We start from the raw sequence: 6,597 nt of genomic DNA on the forward strand, positions 1-6,597 counted from the left end.
AAGAACAAATATTACTTTCATTTCCCACTATCCATCTGGCGTAAATTTCAAATGGCCACCCCACTTGTATTCTTTTACAGGTATTAACCGGTATATCTTGAAGCTGACGTGGCAGCGAAGGTGGGTAAACGGCAAATGTCTCTAGTTAGTGCTACGCTCGAATCTTAGGACCGTGGAGGAGTGAAGATACTTGTTTATTTCCAGTCTCTTACGTCAATGTACTAATTTGTGCATTTGAATGATGACGTAAAGGAGATTATTGAGAGATCCATGGTTCGAATCCCAATATCACTATTATCAGTCGGTCTTCTCGCACTGGAACAAACGAGTATCGAACCCAGAACCGGCACTCCCCTTATATATGAAATGGGCAAATTAAAGACTTGCCAATTTTTTTCTGTACATTTTACAATTTCTGGATCCGTATAGTGAAACAAGTGTACCTCTCCGCGAAATAGTCCATCCGCCTCCACATACAGTGGCGCTAACAACATCAAGAACAATCAACAAATACAGCCACTTTCTTAACTTTTACTATTCCCCTTACCTCCCTTGTACTCGTTCTTTCTGAAAAACTTAAATTCTCCAATTAGCCCGGTAAATTTCCTAAAAATTGGTCCGGCGATACGGCATTTAACCCGATAAATTACTTTTAAGAGCACAGGCATTTCACAATGCTCTGTCTACATTTTTAAGTTCCAGTTTACAAAAGTTTGGATATACCAGTTGTTTTAACAGACTCATTTAAAAAGATTTCTTCTAAAATTTGAAATCCTATCATTAACTTTGGTGCCTTCCATTTCAATTTCGGCAGAGCATGTACCATCACCATCTCAGATATTGTTGAAACTTTTTTTTATAGCAACTTGACATGTTTTTAAGAGACCCGTATTTTTTTGTTTTGTCGAAAAAAATTTTCCCGCCAAGTAATGGGCCATCAAAGACGGGCAGTACAATTTATGAATTGTAGAGGACATGGAAAATGGTCAACTTTGGAGCCTCACCATTCGGCTATGGAGACAGGTAGAGTTATAATTCTTATTGTGGTATGTACATAGGGATATAAATAAACTATATTTTATTATAGTTTGGTTTGCGCGTGCGTATCGTTTTGTACATAAATTAACAAATGAACGTAAATTTATCTGAAAAGTCGAAGTTTCCGAATTTTTTTCGAGCACTTCCGGTTCGAATTTTAAAATTCTGTTTTCGCGGTTGGTAAGACCTGGTTACCCGCTTTCCGAAAAAAAAAAAAAATTGTATCGCTTGTGTGTGCAACCGTTTAGTCGCAAAAAATTCGAGAAATTGTAAAATTTTCAAAAATCGCCATTTTCTCGAAAACACCATCCTTTAAAATCTGAAATTTTGTCAGATTGTTCAACTTTACATGAATAATAAACACACCAAATACCATTCTCGACCAATGCTTCATGAATTAACTGTAGCCTTTTAAAGTTATCGAAGTTTCGTTAACTTTGATGTCACAGTTAGCAACACTGCAAACAATAAAAGTGCAATGATTTGATGATGTTTGTGGTTCACATTCTTTAAATGAAGAATAAAATTTTTTCTTGACTGTTTTTTTCCATCATTTTGATCAAGAAGGCTCTCTGAAATAGTAAAATGAGCCTCCCCGTACTCCTCCGTTTTCTTAAACCGAAATAATCTGAGGTGGAAATTATGATTACGAAACACACAAATTTTAAGTTTACTTGAAATGGCCATCCAATAAATTCTGATGATCTACAAAAAACCTGAACTATTAGCTCAGTGATGATTTGGAATGCTCCAGACAAAGGGTCGATTAAGTGCGATGTCACTACAGTGATCGAAAGAGGACAAAAAGTTAAAAAAAAAAAAAAAAAAAAAAAAAAGTTTTCTTTCGCGTTTCAAAGAAATTTACTGACTTTTTAAACAGAACAATCCCAACATAAGAATGGGTCACTCGGAATTTTACAGTATTCGACTACAGTGGGTCAGTCCGCAACCTGCGAGGGATGTGTGTGTGTGTGTATTGTGCAAATTTTAAGTTAGCTGCTACTGCGTTGCTACAAATCAAAGGTGCAGCCTGTATTGAGCTGTCATGAGTGACCTATTTCCTTTAGTAGTATGATCCGTAGAAAATGACAACTGTCTTCTTCAAGAATGTGGTGAATGTCCTGGAGTGGAAGGAATAAGTGTGGAGTCTTTAATTGTTGATCCTGATGAAAATGAAAGTGTTACATATGCCATATGGAAAACAATAATCTCGTTAAAAAAATGTGCCACTTTCTGTTTTCGTATCGTACATTGCTAGTTTAACTGTAAGAATTGTAATTCATGGCTACATGAAGAAAATCCAAAGAGAATTAATTGCTAGCGAAAAGCACCGTATAAAATTTTAAGATACAAATTCTATTTTACTTCATGTGGACTTCGCTGAAAACTGGATTGTTATTCTGCAAAGTGAAATTCAGAGTTATCACCGGAATATGAAACAACTGACAGTTTTGTTGTAATAAACGACGATAAAACACACGATTCGGCTCATGTACTCATAGCCATAGACAAGATTCTAAAAATACTCGAAGAAAAGCGAAAATATATTTTATAGAAAAAGGTTTGAATACGTGAAATTAGTGTCTACAATTTCCCAAACCGTGTCAGTGATTTCTGATGGTGTTGCATCCCACTTTAAAAATCGCTTTCAGATGTTCGATATGCAGACAGGTCCGATAAAGCAGTGGTTTTGCAGTGAAACCGGCCATGAAACCGGTTTCTGCGACAGTATTGAGGGGGGAGGTGTAAAGAATGTGGCAACGCGGCATAACCTTAAGCAAAAACAGATACACAGTATTAAAACCGCAGAAGAAGAAAATGAAATGAAATCTAAGTTTTACGTCCCACGCTTATGCCGGTTAGGCTAAAGAAGACTGTGATTATAAGAAATGAATGAAATGGTGGAATGCAGAAAGTGGGAGGAAACGGGATAACCCCGAGAAAACCCACGAGCACAGTGTTTGTCCACCACAAAGCCCACACGGCGCGAGCTAGGATCGAACCAGGGACCCCAAGCACCGGAGGTGAACGCTCTACCACTGAGCCACCGCGCCCCCACTAAAACCACAGAAGAATTCGTGAGTATAGTGCAAGTACAAACTCCGGGTATTACTGTCGTTTTGTTGCCTGGAACTGAATTCGACGACTTTCGGAAGAAAAAAAGGGAAAGTATGCGACCGGTAACTGGTATTCAACGAAGTCATCTTTGGCTTTCGGAAAATGGCGAAGTTTTTATGGCAGTAATGAGTCACCATGAACTAACTTCATGCTTCCCCCAAAATCGAACTTCTGCAATTCAAAGTGTAGATTTATGAAATCTGCAAAAAGGAACTCTTGTTACATACATATATGTATGATAACCAGTGGTGCGTAGCAGAAATATTATGAATAAATCATGAATTACGTGAAGTTGAAGTGCTGTTTATGCTTGCACATGGACCTTCAGTATTTGTGACTATCGACAATGTGCTACGCAGGGGCGGATCCAGGACGGAGTTCTGGAACGGGAGGAGGGGTGATACTGCTACTTAGAGCTACTTTTAAGAGCTCCAAACTCTGAAATCGGTTTTATTTATATATAAAATGAAAAAGTTTCTTCCCCCCAGATCCACTCCTGGACGAGTTGTGAGTGAGCCAACACCTATTGGAGCACCTGCACGGTTACATGCTCTTAGCGAAGACACCAACCAAGCAAATGATTGGTCCATGTAAAATAATAATAATAAAATCAGGAAAAATTTGTTTCCGAAGACCATTTTAAGTAAGTGAACTTGAAATTTGTGCGTTTCGTAATCGTAATTTCCACCTCAGATTATTTCGGTTTAACAAAACGAAGAAGTAGGGGGAGGCTCATTTTACTATTTCAGAGAGCATTCTTGATCAAAATGATGGAAAAGAACAGTCAAGAAAACCTTTTATTCTTCATTTAATGAATGTGAACCACAAACATCATCAAATCATTGCACTTTTATTGTTTGCAGTGTTGCTAACTGTGACATCAAAGTTAACGAAACTTCGATAACTTTAAAAGGCTGCAGTTAATTCATGAAGCATTGGTCGAGAATGGTATTTGGTGTGTTTATTATTCATGTAAAGTTGAACAATCTGACAAAATTTCAGAATTTTAAAAGATGGTGTTTTCGAGAAAATGGCGCCCAAAAATGGCGATTTTTGAAAATTTTACAATTTCTCGAATTTTTTGCGACTAAACGGTTGCACACACAAGCGATACATTTTTTTTTTTTTTCGGAAAGCGGGTAACCAGGTCTTACCAACCGCGAAAACAGAATTTTAAAATTCGAACCGGAAGTGCTCGAAAAAAATTCGGAAACTTCGACTTTTCAGATAAATTGACATTTGTTAATTTATGTACAAAAAGATACGCACGCGCAAACCAAACTATAATAAAATATAGTTTATTTATATCCCTATGTACATACCACAATAAGAATTATAACTATCTGTCTCCATAGCCGAATGGTGAGGCTCCAAAGTTGACCATTTTCCATGTCTTCTACAATACATAAATTGTACTCCTCGTCTTTGATGGCCCATTATTTGGCGGGAAAATTTTTTTCGACAAAACAAAAAAATACGGGTCTCTTAAAAACATGTCAAGTTGCTATAAAAAAAAGTTTCAACAATATCTGAGATGGTGATGGTACAATTTTATAGTTTTTTGCCTGAGTTGAGATGGAAGGCACCCTTTTATATCTATTCGTGCAGTAATATCACTATTGTGAAACCAATGGGTGTAGGTGGAAGCCTGTAGGTCAGCAGTTACAGGTTAAGTTGAATTTGTCCCTTGGACTTTTGTTTCAGAGTTTCAAATATTTTTGTTGTTGTATTTCATTTTGCTTATATGGAGGGTAATTATGAGACGCTTGCTGAAATCTGTTTCTGTATCCTAGTATGTTAAGTTTCAAAAAAGCTGTATTCTCTAGTTTAGGATGTCCTATAGTCTTGCTTCTTAGTAACTTCCAAAGTTGTAGACCTACATAATTTTGTTGAAAATAATCTAGGCTGCATATCAGTAGACTAGAACATAAAGAAATAGAAGTAGCCTAAGTTGTTTTCAGTGAACAGGCTTGAAGTTAGTTTAAATTTGTTTCATACGCCTATTTTGTAACCTGAAACTATCTAATATAGCCTATTAATCCATAGGCCTATTATAGTCAGCTCACAAAAATGTTAGAATAACATCAGTAGCTATTTCAATTTTCTTTCTTACTTATTTTCTTGTAACTCAGCCAAATATTAGTATATCTTTATGTAATAAACACGAAATAACGAAGACTTCTTTGTTTCACAATTAACTCCTTTATACCTCAATATCAATTACGGAAAGCTGGGGACAACAGGTGTCTCATAATTACTCACCCAGTGTCTCATAATTAGCCTTTTGAAGGGAAATTATGAGACAACACAAATTTGCCATTTCTTCATCAACTTACGAGATGACAGGAAATTTTTTAGCAGCAAATAGTTACTCCATTGGAACCATAAACTGCTGCCTAGATTAACTGCTTCTAAAACTAATGTAAGCTGAGTAACGTGGAAAAGTTGTAAAATCTGTCTCATAATTACCTTCACTGGCCTTACCCTTTTTCCACGCTGGAAATAGTATGTTCCTCTTCTTTTCTGTATTTTCAATTAGTTTCTACACTTACGACAAACTGTTCGCCTTTTCAATAGACCGTATGTTTCACAGAATTTCAACAACTGACGCTCATTATTTTTGAATAATTCCATAAACCTCAAACACAATAGGCTATGTCACAACCTTGACGTATACCCACTATTTCCATATTGTCATTCCCGCCACTAAATCATAACAGGTGTATCTCTCCGCCTTTCGCTTCTATATACAGTGCCTCTTACAACGCTAAAAACATTTACAACTACCTTCTTCACTTGAACTACTCCCTTCACCTGACTTTCACTCACGCTTCATCACAAACCAAAATAAATTCTCCAATTTACCCGATAAATTTCGTAAAATTGGTCCGGTGATACAGCACTTAACCAGAAAGCACGAATAATATCTAACTGAGTCAGGGCAGGAGCGCAGTAGGGGGGGCGTGTACTTAGGGGTTGCGTCGAAAGGGAGCAGGCGTGTCAGCTGCGGCGGACCTTTGTGCTGCAGAGTAGGTCCAGTATTTTCAGGCTTAAAAACGTTAAACTTTCGTCATTTATCATTAAATTCACGGTCACTACTTTAGAAAGTGTTTCATAAGAATTCTTCGGTGCACATGATTTGAAACATGGACATAGTGATTAAAGTTTGTGTGCAAATGCATATATTTAGCCTGTGTTAATGATTCTCATTGGTATGTTAGCTTTGGTGAAGCAGTAAATGCTGATGAACGGGTTGTAACTGTCAAATTTATGCATCCATGTGGCCCAACACTATTACATTATTGTTTCCTCAGTGATTCCTAAGGCCCTCTTTCAGCATAAACTGTGTGAAGTCAGTGTTCTCAGAGCAACAGGTAAAACATACCAACTTATGTCCTTTCTAAATGGAAATGGATACTTCAGAAAATTTCAGTGCAGTTG

This window comes from Thermobia domestica, chromosome 10 (assembly GCF_964235325.1).
Source record: "Thermobia domestica chromosome 10, izTheDome1.hap1.1, whole genome shotgun sequence".
Lineage (NCBI taxonomy): Eukaryota > Metazoa > Arthropoda > Insecta > Zygentoma > Lepismatidae > Thermobia > Thermobia domestica.